The sequence below is a fragment of the Dermacentor silvarum genome, chromosome 6, assembly GCF_013339745.2.
Source record: "Dermacentor silvarum isolate Dsil-2018 chromosome 6, BIME_Dsil_1.4, whole genome shotgun sequence".
Taxonomy (NCBI): Eukaryota; Metazoa; Arthropoda; class Arachnida; order Ixodida; family Ixodidae; genus Dermacentor; species Dermacentor silvarum.
Window position 1 is genome coordinate 177,719,289 of NC_051159.1, and position 17,190 is coordinate 177,736,478.

The 17,190-nt window shown below is 47.0% G+C and overlaps 1 protein-coding gene across 6 annotated transcripts in view; it reads left to right on the forward strand.

Moving 5' to 3' along the window:
* The first annotated feature begins 390 nt into the window (after nucleotides 1-390).
* Nucleotides 391-17,190, forward strand: part of LOC119456458 (diacylglycerol kinase beta-like) — a 468,550-nt gene continuing 451,750 nt past the window's right edge. For 3 of the 6 annotated variants that reach the window (XM_049669879.1, XM_049669881.1, XM_049669880.1), the window contains exon 1: nucleotides 391-973. The gene's annotated coding sequence lies outside the window, so the exon portion shown is untranslated. The remainder of the gene's footprint in view (nucleotides 974-17,190) is intronic. The other 3 variants (XM_037718259.2, XM_049669882.1, XM_049669883.1) reach the window with 1 other exon arrangement.

Below are 17,190 nucleotides of genomic sequence, written 5' to 3' on the forward strand. Positions count from 1 at the left end.
CTGTTTCAGTATTTAAGGACAACAGACTTGGACAAGCGGCTGTAGCCTGAGCTGATGTTTATAGTGCTAAAACTTACTGTGCTGTACGGTGATAGTATGCAGTGACAGTGACCGACTGTGATTGCGTATCTGTGCTCCCTTTCGTTCTCTGTCTACTTTCCTATCACTTTACCTCCCCCTCCCCTCTCTCCCCCTCGTAGGGTGGTAAACCAGATTTTCCCCTAAAGTTAACCTCCCTGACTTTCCCCTTTCTTCTGTTACTATCTCTCTCTCTACATTTACGTGAGGTTACAGATCCGACTCGTCGGCGGCGACGCTCAAAATGCGCGCGTCGCCGCCGGCGCGCCAGCGCCTAGCGCACGCGCGCGACGGCGGCGACGTCGCGAGCGCCGCTCAGCGCCGACGCTCGGCGTCTCGTGGCGGCGGCGCGCTGCTGCCTATAACCGCCGCCGCACAGTGCTGCTCTCGCCACAGGTCCTGCGCCGCGCATCGCGCTGCCTCGGGTGGGCCGCTCGGGCTGTCGAGAGAGAGAGACAGGAGGCGGGCTTTTCCTCCCTACTTCCTACCAAAACCACTCACACGTAACACTCTCGACACACCTGCTACTACACCATCCACCGTCTGTGGCACACCGTCTCGAGCCCGCCGTTCCTCGGTGAATCCGGCCGCGAGTGAGACTGCCCGGCGCTGTCGCTGCCGTGTTCTTCTTCCCTTCACCGGCTGCTGCGAAGAAAGTGGTGCAGCCGGCCTTTGGATTCGGCGCCACCGGCGACGGTAGCGAAGAAGCCCCGGAGAAGTCGCTGTGTCGTCGTCGGGGAGCAGACGACGTCAAGCGGCGGCGGTGCTGCGTCGTCTGCAGCGGACGACCAACGGCGGGCGGTTGCGTAAAAACGGCTTCGCGCCACCGTCCCCCTTTGCCGAGGAGGTCCCGTCGTGACGAGGCCACGCCTTTCGACGGCCCTGCCTTGCCGAGGTGGGTTGCCGCTTCTTCTTCTGCCTCCCGACTCCTGTTTGTCGTTCATCGGTGGCATGTTTATACCTTTCTTTAGCGTCTCGTTCTGCCGGCGCGACCGCTGTTCTCCTCGTTCTTCGTTGTGACGGCGCGGCACGTTGATACAATGAAACGAGATCATAAAGCGGGGACCAGCTACATGTCACGCTTATCACCGCTGCCGGTGCCTGCTTTATTAAATTATTTTGGCGTGCAGCAAGAGCCACGCCGGTGGCCCTATTTAAGAACTGGACATCAGGCCCATCCTTCACAAAGTATAACGCTTTGAAACGATTATACTCTCCGGGACAACCTGTTTTCACCGGGGCAAACGCGCTACATCCAGGTCTTGGCATATGGCTCTGAAGAAGACACGTGTGCATTGTAAAGCGAGAACACAGTTTTCTTACTCGCCATACGTTGCTGATGAAGGCACGTCCGCGTTGTTTGTTTACCGCTAAACAACCGTGCTATCTAGAAAGCGTCGCACCATATAGCCGCCGGATGCAGTGGCGACATCGAGCCACTGCGTCGTCGCTCAGTCGAGCAAGTGCCAACCGCGGAGGGAGCCTTCGTGTTTATCGTAGATCAAAAGAGCGGGATGAGCTAGATGAACCGGAGATAAGGAGCTCTAATTATAGCTCGGGCGAGACCGGCGTAGAGGGAGTCGAGGTGAGGACGTGAGCTTGCGATAAGCTGGGCGCGTGGTGAGTGGCCCTGCGATCTACCGGGCGCTGACGTGAAGCGATGGGAGATGGATGAAACGAGCGAGCGCACCGTGTTTCCCAGGAGGACATTAACTCGCCGCCTTTCGCTATCCCAGGAAGTGCTCGCTTCTTTTAATATCGCCCTTACCAGTTCTGGAGGGCATGGTGCTATGACAACCTCATCACTTTTCTCAATTTCTTGACGTCTTCGTAGGCAGTCAAGGCTCAGTCTAAGAGATTCGCCGAAACAAAGTGTTTCTCTTTCCCTCCTTCTGTTCTCACTTTTCTTACAATTAATTCGAACCTAAGAGAGAGAGTGGGAGGAGAGGAAAGGTAGGGAGGTTAACCAGACGAGCGTCCAATTTGCTACCCTACACTGGGGGTAAGGGACAGGGGGAATAGAAAGAGGAAAGGAGGGAGCACTGAGTGCACGTGGCATGATGCACAGGGACACTACAAGCGATCTTGTAAACCGGTGCACTTCAAGTAGTGTACTAGTGCACGAATCGCTTTTTGTGCTAGTGACGGCTGTAGCCACGGTCCGAGTATCTTTGACTCAGAGAACAGTCTCGAGTCCAGTTGGTTTAAAGAGCCCGATGTGCAACTCCTGTAGGTACGAGGAGACCATCGAGCACCTAGTGTGTACCTGTCCTCACTACGCCGTACAATGCCTCTCTCTCTCTCAAGAAAACATCGAACCTAACTTCTTTTAAATGATATTCCAATGTCTCTGTACAACCTGTTTCTAATTCACGCAGTGCCAGTTACATGTACAAACACCCCGCACAGCGAGATAAAATGGTTTCTCAGCCGCATTATGGTGCACTTTATCGTATGCATGTAAGCACATGAAGTCGCACTGAGTCCTTTCATTCGAAGACTTTATTAAATTTTGTTTGCTTTCTTTACGGCTGAATATTTTCTCGCTCTTTAGGAAAAACATGCCATTTTCTCCCACACACTGTTACTGTAAATGACAGTGACTACTTTAGACAAGCATTAACTTGCATATTATACATATAATGACGTAATTGTTTTTGCCTGTAGTGTTTCTGTACGAATAGATATAACCAAAGGGACATAAATTGTAAACACTGCGTTCACACCGTTTATGTTTATCAAATGCGATTATTATTTACGGTTTGTAGCGTTGTATTCGCATATCGAAACTTTCTCCATAATCTTGCTGATTATTGCCGCTCACCTAAACAAGCTACCAAAACCTACGAGCGGTATTTGCGGTGAGCATGTCGCTTCGGGTTACAAAATTTGGATTTACCAAAATATGGAAACGACATTAATCGTGAAAGCATTAGATCAATGGCACAGTCAAGCAGTCAGCATTACCCTTTAGTCACCATTTGCAGAAATGAATTGGGCAGCAAAAACACCGAATGCCTAATCAGGAGGAGCAGGATGATTGATTATGCACATTCAATGCTACTTTGAGAGACAGAGAGAAAGCAAGGATAGGAAAGGTAGGGAGGTCAACCAGACGAGCGCCCAGTTTGCTACCCTACACTGGGGGAAAGGGAACGAGGAAAAGAGGGAGACAGGGAACACTGCGCTCGCACAGTCGGATGCGCACCAGGGCTACACCGTTAAAGCAACTGGAACGTCGAGGAGGTGAAAAGACGCAGACAAGCAAACGCTGACTAACAACTGACGTTTATATTTGACCCTCTCTAGATGGATAAATATTTGTTCCATGCTGCGTAGGAAAAAAAAAAATCCTTACGTGTAAAGAGCAAGGAACCGCGGAGACACCCTTTCACATCTGCGCGCACGTCAATAATATACAGCTGGCTCCTGGTAAGCGGGCTTCTATTATGGGAGTATATGTATTACGGGAGGGGGTACGTTCACTCCATCTGCCAAGTGGAGGAGAACTGATTGTTTGCTGTGGGTGGCGGGTTGGAAATGCAGTTGTTTCTGTGGACCGGGTGGAGGAGGTGTCCTGTTCCTGTGTGTGTCTGAAACAATACCGTCGAGCGATACTTTTGCGTGGCACGGTATTCAAGACTATGTCTTAGTGCATTCAGCGGGATGTGGGCCAGCGTCATATAGAGGTTATTGTAATTATTTTAGATGTTTTTCTGCTCGGTTCACTGCTTGGTCGCACGTGGTTACCTACGTCACCGTTTGTGTCATGGCGACAATTTCGCGGTTCACTGCGCGTTGTGAGGTGCAGGAGTGCGTAAAGTGAATCAGAAGTAGCGGAGAGTGGGTTTTGGGGTGGAGCATACATGTACCCTCGGCAGACTTGAATCGTACTTGATCAGCCATCGAAACCAATGCACGACTATAAATGTCAGCAGTATTGCCGGACGTGTCCGCACCCAAAATTGACTGACATACGGAAAGTATGTCCCCTGTGTCACCGCAGTGTACTTTTAACCCTGGAAACTTGTAAACCCGTTTCCTCGAGATCCGTGGACCACGTAGTTCCACGAAACAAATTTCATTTTGCGCAACGCAGATGAACAATTCAGCGCCAGCGTAGTCCGCGAGCTTGCGTGAAGCCGTTCGGCCATTCCATCCGTGGATTCCCGCAGATACGGCAATGGACAATTCTTGAGGACATCTTGCATGCATGCATCGAGGTAATGCAGAGTCGGCTGGCTGGTTTGATAAACCTGTTCTTCTGACCGGCGCCGTAGGAAGAAAGACACGTGATGTCAAATCAGGGCTACGAGACTTCGAGTCTAGAGGCCACATATAAGTGCGTTCATGCACGAAAGCTCCTTGCGCAATTTGAAGCGTCTGGCGACTGTCCTAAATGGCGCCAGCATCTGCGGTTCTTTTATAAATGGGCTACTGTGGAGAGATTGTGAAAAAAGTAAAATACCTCGGCTACTCAATTTAGCTGTTGTATGGAAAGAAAAGAGAAAGAAAGAAAAGAGCAAAGGAGTTAGAAAAAAAAAAGACATGCCTACCACTACAATGCAGATTTATCTGGAGACGCTTGCAAGCAGGAAATAATTTCGGGTCCTATTCTTAATAACGAAGTTTGTTTCCCTCAAATGAATGTGATCTCGAAACTTATATGTCAACTTTAAAATATGCGCCGACTTTCCGGACGCCCTGGGATGCGCAGAATTGGGAACAGAGCTCATCGTTTTTTTTTTTCAGTCCATCTAATATTTAGTCAGCTGCTGATGGACCGATATGACTATTTACGACATGCCGCTTTGTGATTGAAATACTTACACATACGTGAAAACACTGTGCCTTTCACTGACGAACGAACCGTGCCCGAGAGCTTTTATTTCACTCTCACGAAGAGCCTATTACTGAATTAGCATTTTGTTTGAAGTGCAAATGAGATACTGAACAGCACAGAATAGGAATAGTTGCTTTTGTCGTGACGATTACGATTGATCTCTTGGTCCTTTGTTCTAGTTCGTAAGGCGCCATAGCCTCCTTTTACACACACATTGCTGTTTTCAACATGGGGCCTCTTAGCGGACAATGCACGTGGCTGCTCCTTAGGGCTCATTCACACTTGCGACTAGGCGAGGTCGCGCGACCAAGTTAGTCGCAAAGCGACCAGTCGCAAGTAGTCGCAAATGGTCGCTTTTCTCGAAATGCGACCGTTTCGGGCCAGTCGCTCACTGCTCGATTTTTCAGTCGCGCGACCGCAGTCGCAGAACAGCTGAACCAATCAAATGCGAAGGAACAGGACGTCCGTAAATGCTGACGCTTATTTTACGCGGCGATGATATTTCAAGCAGACGTGAACGGCATATCGTGAGACATTTCGGTTTAGCGACTCGTCGGTCGCATTTGTCAGTGTGAACATCGTTCATCTTGAGTAGCTTTCTGGTCGCCAGTCGATATCGGTCGCGTGACCTCGCCTAGTCGCAAGTGTGAATGGGCCCTAAATGTTTAAAAGCTTTTCACATCTCTCTATACGCGATGTGAATAGCGTAGGTATTAACGTAGTGGTCAAAGTAACGCATAGCGTAGAGATTAACGTGGATGCTTGTAATTATCAAACGCGGAACTTTCTTTATACAGTCCGCCAGAAGTGAATCACGAAGCGCAGTCAACGCTTACGACCAGTCGCATTGCCCACGCATTTTCGCGGTCGTCAATAGTCTGTGTGGCTTGATTTGGCACGTCCAAAAGCCAAGTGTTTCGCTTTTTGCACGGGCCTGTCCACATTCCCACGATATTAATAAACTGAATTGAATTAAAATAAATTGAATTCCTGTTGCGTTAGGACCTTACGTAGATGCAGCACCGTGCTAGGCTGTTAGCCTATTAGCACGTTAATGCTCTAATTAATGTACTTGGGGACGCATACACTGTGGGTGTCACTGTGAATATTACAACATGTCACGCACGGTTTCTTTTGACCGGTTGCGCCTGTTTCTCACACCACTTACACGTTTTGATCTATATAGCCAAGAGTCGTGTTTTAAAATATCTATAATACCGTAAATTTATTGCACAATGGTAACTCTGTGAAGACAACAATTAAGCTCCTGCTACATAATGCCCCCTCAGGGCTCACTCGAGGCCCTTTACATCTGTTACTCTCGGAAGATGTTCTCAACATTTCATTTGTCTGTGTTGCCATTAGTTTCGTAGCCAACGAGATCTGGAATCTTCACAGAACGTGGCACAATTTAATTTAGGCGTAAAGGACACAACTAAAATTTACTTAGTTAGGAGTATCAAGAGAGAAGGAACAAATAAGCAGAGACGTAATTTATTGAAGGACGCGGGTTGTCGGCCTTGCCGGTGGGTTATTATTTTTATTGAATCTTTTTTCAACAGACGGTGAAGAGTGCAATACGTATCCCCCAAGATAGAAAAAAAAAAAAATCCGCCTCCATTCCACTCTGGTGCGGACATTAGACAAGTACCGCCACCCCAACTGACGTCAGACGACGTTACACAAGCGCCACCGCCGCAATCGACGTACGTCAGGCACGCACCGCACGCGTGCGGAAGGGAAGCCTACATCCTCATTCTTCTAGACCGTCCGCCAAGCGCAACTGCCTTATTGAAATAAATTATTGTTTAAAAGTAAATTGCATCAGAAAATGCGTTAAGTACGAAGCTGCCGACATGATAGACATGATAGTTTTGGATTGTTATATTCGAATATATAATGAGAAAACATAAATCTGTTACGCCGAAACTGAAAGACAAAGCCCTTTTCCAGCTCTCGTTTTATGTCTGTCTAAGTGGCCGCGGTCGCTAGGTGGCGTAGTACCGTTAGTACACCATATAACCTCATTCCTGCAGACCGTCTGCCTAACGCAAGTGCGTTATTGAAGTAATTGAACTTCTCAAAGTAAAATGCGCAAGAAAATTCGTAAAGTACGACTTGCACACAACCTACAGATATGATACCATTGGATTGTAAATCGAATATGCGAGAAAACATAATTATGTTATGGGGAAACTCAAACACGAACCCCTTTTCCAGCTGCCGTTTTTTGGATGAGCACGCCACGAAAAATCCCGACCAACTAGAGGCTAACAGCTGCGCTGTAAAACACGGATGGATGAATATATATATATATATATATATATATATATATATAGTGTGTGTGTGTGTAGTGTATGTGTGTGTGTGTGTGTGTGTGCACGGTGTGTGTGTGTGTGTGTGGAATGTATATATCTATGTATAAATAAAGTGCAGTACTGTGTCCTTCGTGAGATGCATATGCACTTAAAGCGTAGTCAACATGATTATCCCGTCCCTACTTATCCGGAATGTCTAGTCTTTCTGCAACACTGTCTAGATGGAGCTTTACGGGCAATTTGCGCTAGCCACATAGCTCTTGACCAGCGCAAAACCGCAACCGGCTGTCGACCTAACGTTGCCAGTGGTAGAAACTGGCGTCACGGGGCACGAATAGACACCACTTGTCCGTACGACGCGTCATTAATTATTCAGAGATACTTAATGGTAGAATTAAGTTAAATGTCGAGGCTCTAGCGCTGGGACGCCACCATTACGGCGACAGTAGCCGTAGTAGTTTTTTTTTTTTTAGAAATGCTGACGATGTGTGCAGAAGCGATCACATAAGCAGCCACCACAAAAACCTCTTTCGGCGCTGTAAACACACGCGACACTCTCGTAGGCATGTTGATGGGCCTTATGTCACCCTCGCACACGTTTGGTGCCCACGACGCAGCTTTGTGTGCTCGTACGGCAGCAGTGGACCAAGGGTCGGGTTACAACTATACAGCGCTTTGCGAATTCAGGTCACACCCGTGTTGGCAGCGGCGCTGTACAACGTTCGGAGTTGGGACCGCAGATCATGCAGTTCATCTCCTCCCATTACGCAAGTTGTCTTCGCCGCAATACGCGAGCCTTCCTTCGCTCCCTTCACCGGATTTGCATCCGCGCGCGCGGCACTTTTCAAAATTACCGCAGCACAGAGCGCATCGCCCGTTTCTAACTGAATAATCTCTGGTACGGCCGATGCCACTGGCCACACATGAAGGCGGGCAACTGACCGCCTCTCGTAAACGTAAGGAGCAGTAGGCTCGGTACCTGCCACGCCCATCCACCGACCCAGCAGTTAGCACTAATGGCGGCCTCGATGCAATAACGGGGAGATGAGTGCACGATCTGTCTGGTTCGTTCGCGTGCCGCTATTGTTGAGATACTGCGCGCCTTGCAGCTGGCAGTGGTCACCAGCATAAATAAAGCAAGGCGCTGGTGTTTTTCTCTCTTGAGTCGATTGATTCTAGCCTGCGCGTCGTACGCTGTGAAGCTAGCGTGGCATCACCTCTGCTACACTGGTGCCTTAAGTTACTTGTCTCCTATCTGACCAACTTCATTAAATTGCGAATCTCACACAACCTGCAACAACGGGCGAGGCCATGCAAGTCTGCATGGAGTAATGAAGAGGGCAGCAAGGGTGATCAATATGCTAACTTTAATGTTCAGGCAGCGCTGCCGTTCTAAGTCGGTTGCTGTGACGAGATTGATGGGGAGAGCCTCGGCTACTCCATTTCTCTACTTTAGACCGAAAAAAATAAAGAAAACGGTAAGGCAAATAAGTTGATAATCATATTAAATAACTAAACGAAAATAAATTGACAACGAAGATTAGTGTATCATTTCAGTAACGGCTCGGACAGACTTGAGATGTAGAGTGAACTATCCGGTGCGGCATCGTTTTGCCTATTGTGATTATCTTCGACACTGTCGTCAGCAAAGTTACGCTGCCTCAGCGCTCTATTCTCAACGAAGTTATACAACCGAACTTTTTCCTCGCTCCTTGTGTTGCTCAACGGGCAGCTCAAAGGAGAAGAGGGACAGAAACAAGGTGACTCACCGCTGCCGTCGAGACAAAAATGAACAGTTTCCAACTAGCTCAAATGTCCATCTGTCTGATCCTTATAACTATTCGCAGAACATTAGCCTGATTTGTTTCGGCGAGCCTTCTCGTTAGCTCGAAAGGCTCGCAAGCGGCATGCAAACTGAGGTGAAGAGAAACGGCCGGGACTGCCGTTGAACAATGGCCTCGTTCTGAATTTGCGATTTCCACAGGCAGTTGGGATTTATCTCAAGACACACACCTAAAAACATTTCTGCACGTAAGTGGAATTTGTTACAGTCGCTTTCAATTCGTCACCTTTCAAGCTTGGAAAAGTCACGAAGAATATACATCCAGATTTTCTTCTCCCATGAGTCAGAAAAAAAAAACAAGAAAAAAAAACGGTCATTACGCAGGTTGACGTTCTGAAATGACGCAAGCTACATGACTATTTGCTTCGTAATTTAGTTTAGAACAGTAACCGTTCATTGTGCTTACTCGAAACACGTAGAACGACAAGAAACACCATTTCTGTTTGAATCACTTCGTGAAGGCATCATAAAGAGTCACAGTGCGAATTCTTTTTTTTTTAATGAAATACATTTATTTATGTGAATGTGATGAGTGGATTACATTTTAATCTCAGAATGGTTCGAGCAACTACCGTACTTGCTACTTTTCTTTGTCGCTGACTGGGTGTTTGAGTGTCAGTGAGATGTACACGCATCAATTTTAGCTACCCGAGATTGAGTTGCTAACGGTAATCATTATTAGGGTTATGATCATGTAGCATAAAACGAAACGCTATAGGCTGCACGAAGTTGTTGAACCGATATAAGCAGTTTCCACAACAACGATCTCATATTTTCAATAAATTGAAAAATGAAGACAAGAAACACACCGCGCCGCCGGCGTGCCGCTTGATCCATTTCACTGTGCGCGGAGACAGATTATAGTAATGCGAAGTGTACTGACAGTCGCCAATATGCTTTGCTTGTGTACTCGTGATTTCGTGTTCGCCTTAGGTGTTGTGGCCTTCACTGTTATTATCAACGCGCACCTGTAGAACACTGGGCTGTCGCTATAACCGGATGGTTTGTTTGTTCAAGTTATTACGAGCGTGTTCGAATTAAGCGGCGACGCCGCGGCCTTTCTTTGCGCTCTCGCTTTACTCGAGCTACCGATTCTTATAGTGCTACGAGTCTGCCTCCAGGCACTGGCAGCTCGAGAGACGGCAGCAGCGACGCGTAAACTCCAACGTGTACGAATAAGCAAAGTACTGGGAGCGAAGTTTGCGATGAAACAGAGTTGCACGACCGAGTCAACTTTCGCCGTCGTCTTCCGCGCTTCAATATCGCCGGCGGGAGGGTGCCCAGCTCTCGTCCCAGCCCCAGCTGCTGTCCGACGGTCTAGCGGCTTTAATACTCCGTCTTGTATGTACGGAGTACATTTCTTTCCCCGAGAACTCCTACAGCACGGTATATATCCGTTGCTTTTATGATCGTCGCTTTACACACACGCACGCACACACGCACGCACGCACACACGCACACGCACGCAATCGCACACACACACACACACACACACACACACACACACACACACACACACACACACACACACACACACACACACACACACACATATATATATATATATATATATATATATATATATATATATATATATATATATAGTAACTGGATTTTTCAATGGGCCAAGCGTATTTAGGAAAATCAGAAGCACAACTTCGCGGTTATCTTAGGTTTATTATTTTCCCAACAGTTTCGGTCGGTGGACCGACCTTTTTCAAGGGATACAGGAAAATCTTGCAACAGTCTTTTTATATCTTCAGGTAGAGAAAGAAGGCGCCAAAAAAAGTGAGAAAGGAGAGATAACGAGATATATAACAAAGTTGAACATGAAAAAAAAAGAAAAAAGAAAGAAAAAAAAAGAAAGAAAAAAAAGAAAAAAAAAAAGAAAAGAAAAAAAAAAAAAGAAGGAGGGAGAGTTAAAGGAAAGACACCAAGACCTGGTCGTGCCAGACAAAGCAAAGGGCAAGGTCGCTGTTAAGCCTGTTTCACGTGCACAATTGACGGACACGCTTGTCATGTTAAGTTGAACATGCAAAAAAAAAAAAAAAAAGAGAGGGGGAGTTAAAGGAAAGACACCAAGACCTGGTCGTGCCAGACGAAGCAAAGGGCAAAGTCGCTGTTCAGCTGTTAAGCGTCTTACACATGCACAATTGACGGACACGCCTGTCATGTTAAGTTGAGCATGCAAAAGAAAAAAAAAAGAAAAAAAAGAAGAGGGGGAGTTAAAGGAAAGACACCAAGACCTGGTCGTGCCAGACAAAGTAAAGGGCGAAAGACGAGAGACACGAAAGAAGAAGAAATAACCTGCAAATGTAGTAACAGCGTGGCGAAATCAGCATGAAATTGAAAAGCAAGGGCAAAACACGAGAAGCACGAAAGAAGAAGAAGCAGCCTGCAAATATGACAGTAACAGCGTGACGAAATCAGCATGAAATTGAAATTGAAAAGCAAGGGCAAAACACGAGAAACACGAAACAAGAAGAAATAACCTGCAAATATAATAGTAACAGCGTGGCAAAATAAGCATGAAATTAAAAAGCAAGGCACAATAATGTGGGTGGTTCGGTCCGCTCCCCCACTGGGGTAGTGCGCATTCTTTCGACATCACACACGTGTTCGGCTTGCCTATGCGGGGATTAAGTTCTGATTTTAGCTAATTTAACTTATGGACAAAGAAACGAGAGGTTTCCCATGTGTTCATTTATGCCGTGCGTGATTGTTCTAAATTTGTGGATAAAATATGACTCTCTTTGTTCCCGTTCACGAGAAGAGCGGAAGCCTGACTGGAGAAGAGTGACACGTATTTTATCAAATGAATGCTCAGGCAGACTGATATGTTTTGAGAATGGGAGATGTGGTAGTGCGCGGGTGTGAGCTCTGTGGTTATTTAGACGGAGTCTGAACGCGGTTCCAGTCTGGCCTATATACTGTTGGTCGCACACTTCACAATGGAGCATGTAGATCACATTGCTGCTGTCACAATTTAGAGGTTCCTTAATTTTGAATGCGAAATCAGAGGAAGTAGCCTTAGCAAGACAGGTTGATGTCATGTGCTTACAGACCTTGCAGCGGGGTTTACCACAAGGTCTGCAGCCTGATTCTATGTTTTGAACCGTGGTTGTCCTAGCTCTGACGAGGATATCTCTTAGATTTCTTCCCCGGCGATATACAACTCGGGGTGGCTCTGTGAAAATTGAAGACAAACGTGTGCTCTGCTGAATGATATTAAAGTGTTTGGCTAGGATGTTGTTCACGTGCGGTAATGTAGATGAGTAGGTGAGGATAAGGTTGGTTTGGTTTTTCGGATGGCGGGGCTTTGAGCCCGTCAAAATTTCATTTCTGTCTAAGGCTTGTGCTCGGCTTATAGCATCATCAACAATACGTTCCGGGTAGTGCTTCGCCACCAGGGCCGTTCTGAGTTCCTTTGCATGACATTGGAAGTCTTTCTCGTCAGAGCAGATGCGGCGGTATCGGTGGGCCTGTGAATACGGGATGGCTTTCTTGCAATGTTGTGGATGGCTACTTTTGAAATGAAGATATTGGTGGCGGTCTGTTGGCTTTTTATATAAGGTTGTGAATATGCGATTATCTTTAATTTGTACCGTGACATCAAGAAAGTTTACAGCTGATTTAGAATAGCTGTAAGTGAAAGCGATTGACGGATGAACTGAATTAAAATCTGCTACAAATTTAAGGAGACTTTCTTCGTCGTGGTGCCAAATAAAGAATATGTCGTCTAAGAACCTTTTGTAGATGAGCGGCTTCAAAGGTCTGGCCGCAAGAAAAGGTTCTTCAAGTGATGCCATAAAAATATTCGCATAATTAGGAGCCATCTTCGTGCCCATTGCCGTTCCGCTTATCTGGAGGAAGTGTTTCTCGTCAAATTCAAAGTTATTGTATCCTAGTACTAACCGCAGTAGCGTTGCCAGCGTGTCCTCGTCTAGACTTACAGGCGTGTTTGCGTTCATGTAAGCGTTGACTGTCGCACCAATGCCCTCTGCTTGTGGTATGTTTGTGTATAGGGATACTACATCCATTGTCACCAGGAAGCTTTCTTTGGGGATCTCTAGTCCAGTTATTGTGCGAAGAAATTGGTTGGTGTCCTGAATGTAAGATGGAATGGTCGGGACTATGTCCTTAATTATGAAGTCTAAGGCACTTGAAATTCTTTCTGTTACCGTGCCGTTGCTTGAGACAATAGGGCGACCGGGGTGGTTAGTTTTGTGGATTTTGGGTAGCAAATAAAAACGACCAGGGGCTGGCTGAATCGGCAGCATTGCTTTAAGCATATCTCTAGATATTTTCCCCTCCTTGTGCAGTGAATTTAATTCGCGGCATATTTCTGATTCGAACAATTTAGTGGGGTCCTCTGTGAGTTCCGTATAGAAGTCCTTATTTTCCAATTGTCGATATCCTTCTTTCAGGTAGTCGACCTTATCCAATATTACTATTGCGCCACCCTTATCCGCAGGTTTAATTACAACATCTGATCGACGGCTCAGCGAGTCCAACGATTTGCGCTCTTCGTACGACAAGTTTTGTCGAAAGGGTTTCACTTTTGAGCATGCTCTCATGATATCTTTTTGGACGGCGGATATATACATTTCCAAATATCTGTCCCTCTGATCTGGTGGCGACCAATTTGTTCCTGATGCTCCGGGGAATGCTGTTCGGCTGGGTTTATCATGAAAATATTCCCGCAAGCGAAGATTTCTGGCAAAATTATCCAAATCCTGATAAAACTGAAACTCATTAAATTTACCGCTTGCCGGACAGAATGTAAGGCCTTTAGCAAGAAGACTAATTTCGGAGGCCGTTAGCCGGGCAGATGAAAGGTTAACTACCGTTGTTTCTACGCCATTGCTAATACTTGTGGTGGTCGCAGGGACGTTCGCGCTGATGGAAATCGTCTGAGGTATACCATCCCGCTCTAACTTCCGACGCTTACGCTCTTTTGTCTCCCCTATTTTCCTATTTTCATACTCAACTAGGTCGTTTCCCTCTATTTCGCTGAGATCTGATTTGCATTTCAGTGTGTGTTCAGCTTGTTCAAGTTCGTGAGATTTGCGTTCACTGTGGTCAATAATTATTTTCATGAGATTAAGCGACGCTTCATGGAGTGTTTTGTCCCACTGTGCCCGCTCATGCCGATCTAGTGTTGTCATTGCCGGATTTAGCTTTAGACACAAGCCTTTTGGTACCAAATTAGAAGCTGCATATGACTTAAGCGTCGTGCTGTGAAGATTGTACTTTACGCGTTTCTCAATCGTTTTCCTGATTTGCTGAAATGCGCGTGACCGTGGTTTAGGGGAGCGGACCGTACCTGAACCCTGCAATTGTCAGTTCTGCCGTGGCTGCGTCGGTCGCCGAGTGACGTCCGCAAAGCTGCGCAGGTTGTAGGCCATCTGAGGCGGTCCTGGAGGGGTGGTGGACTTCTGGGCCTGGGGTGGTGGCGTGCGCGACGAGTCGGCATTTGTGGCACGTTGTGGAGTGCCGGAACTCGCGGTGGTCGCCATGCCTGCTGGCGGTAGAGTCTGCTGGCGTGGATGCCAGCGGCTTGTCTTGGTGGTCAGCAGGCGTCTGTAGTGAAGCGCCAGCATCGCCACGCCTTCAAAGCTGGGATGGAGACCGTCTGCGGCCAGGACCCTCCAAGGCGGCATCTCTTGGAAGACGTGGTCTAGATAGAAGACCCCGCGTCCCAGCTCTCTTCGGTGGCAGAGGCGTGGCGATGCTGGCGCTTCACTACAGACGCCTGCTGACCACCAAGACAAGCCGCTGGCATCCACGCCAGCAGACTCTACCGCCAGCAGGCATGGCGACCACCGCGAGTTCCGGCACTCCACAACGTGCCACAAATGCCGACTCGTCGCGCACGCCACCACCCCAGGCCCAGAAGTCCACCACCCCTCCAGGACCGCCTCAGATGGCCTACAACCTGCGCAGCTTTGCGGACGTCACTCGGCGACCGACGCAGCCACGGCAGAACTGACAATTGCAGGGTTCAGGTACGGTCCGCTCCCCTAAACCACGGTCACGCGCATTTCAGCAAATCAGGAAAACGATTGAGAAACGCGTAAAGTACAATCTTCACAGCACGACGCTTAAGTCATATGCAGCTTCTAATTTGGTACCAAAAGGCTTGTGTCTAAAGCTAAATCCGGCAATGACAACACTAGATCGGCATGAGCGGGCACAGTGGGACAAAACACTCCATGAAGCGTCGCTTAATCTCATGAAAATAATTATTGACCACAGTGAACGCAAATCTCACGAACTTGAACAAGCTGAACACACACTGAAATGCAAATCAGATCTCAGCGAAATAGAGGGAAACGACCTAGTTGAGTATGAAAATAGGAAAATAGGGGAGACAAAAGAGCGTAAGCGTCGGAAGTTAGAGCGGGATGGTATACCTCAGACGATTTCCATCAGCGCGAACGTCCCTGCGACCACCACAAGTATTAGCAATGGCGTAGAAACAACGGTAGTTAACCTTTCATCTGCCCGGCTAACGGCCTCCGAAATTAGTCTTCTTGCTAAAGGCCTTACATTCTGTCCGGCAAGCGGTAAATTTAATGAGTTTCAGTTTTATCAGGATTTGGATAATTTTGCCAGAAATCTTCGCTTGCGGGAATATTTTCATGATAAACCCAGCCGAACAGCATTCCCCGGAGCATCAGGAACAAATTGGTCGCCACCAGATCAGAGGGACAGATATTTGGAAATGTATATATCCGCCGTCCAAAAAGATATCATGAGAGCATGCTCAAAAGTGAAACCCTTTCGACAAAACTTGTCGTACGAAGAGCGCAAATCGTTGGACTCGCTGAGCCGTCGATCAGATGTTGTAATTAAACCTGCGGATAAGGGTGGCGCAATAGTAATATTGGATAAGGTCGACTACCTGAAAGAAGGATATCGACAATTGGAAAATAAGGACTTCTATACGGAACTCACAGAGGACCCCACTAAATTGTTCGAATCAGAAATATGCCGCGAATTAAATTCACTGCACAAGGAGGGGAAAATATCTAGAGATATGCTTAAAGCAATGCTGCCGATTCAGCCAGCCCCTGGTCGTTTTTATTTGCTACCCAAAATCCACAAAACTAACCACCCCGGTCGCCCTATTGTCTCAAGCAACGGCACGGTAACAGAAAGAATTTCAAGTGCCTTAGACTTCATAATTAAGGACATAGTCCCGACCATTCCATCTTACATTCAGGACACCAACCAATTTCTTCGCACAATAACTGGACTAGAGATCCCCAAAGAAAGCTTCCTGGTGACAATGGATGTAGTATCCCTATACACAAACATACCACAAGCAGAGGGCATTGGTGCGACAGTCAACGCTTACATGAACGCAAACACGCCTGTAAGTCTAGACGAGGACACGCTGGCAACGCTACTGCGGTTAGTACTAGGATACAATAACTTTGAATTTGACGAGAAACACTTCCTCCAGATAAGCGGAACGGCAATGGGCACGAAGATGGCTCCTAATTATGCGAATATTTTTATGGCATCACTTGAAGAACCTTTTCTTGCGGCCAGACCTTTGAAGCCGCTCATCTACAAAAGGTTCTTAGACGACATATTCTTTATTTGGCACCACGACGAAGAAAGTCTCCTTAAATTTGTAGCAGATTTTAATTCAGTTCATCCGTCAATCGCTTTCACTTACAGCTATTCTAAATCAGCTGTAAACTTTCTTGATGTCACGGTACAAATTAAAGATAATCGCATATTCACAACCTTATATAAAAAGCCAACAGACCGCCACCAATATCTTCATTTCAAAAGTAGCCATCCACAACATTGCAAGAAAGCCATCCCGTATTCACAGGCCCACCGATACCGCCGCATCTGCTCTGACGAGAAAGACTTCCAATGTCATGCAAAGGAACTCAGAACGGCCCTGGTGGCGAAGCACTACCCGGAACGTATTGTTGATGATGCTATAAGCCGAGCACAAGCCTTAGACAGAAATGAAATTTTGACGGGCTCAAAGCCCCGCCATCCGAAAAACCAAACCAACCTTATCCTCACCTACTCATCTACATTACCGCACGTGAACAACATCCTAGCCAAACACTTTAATA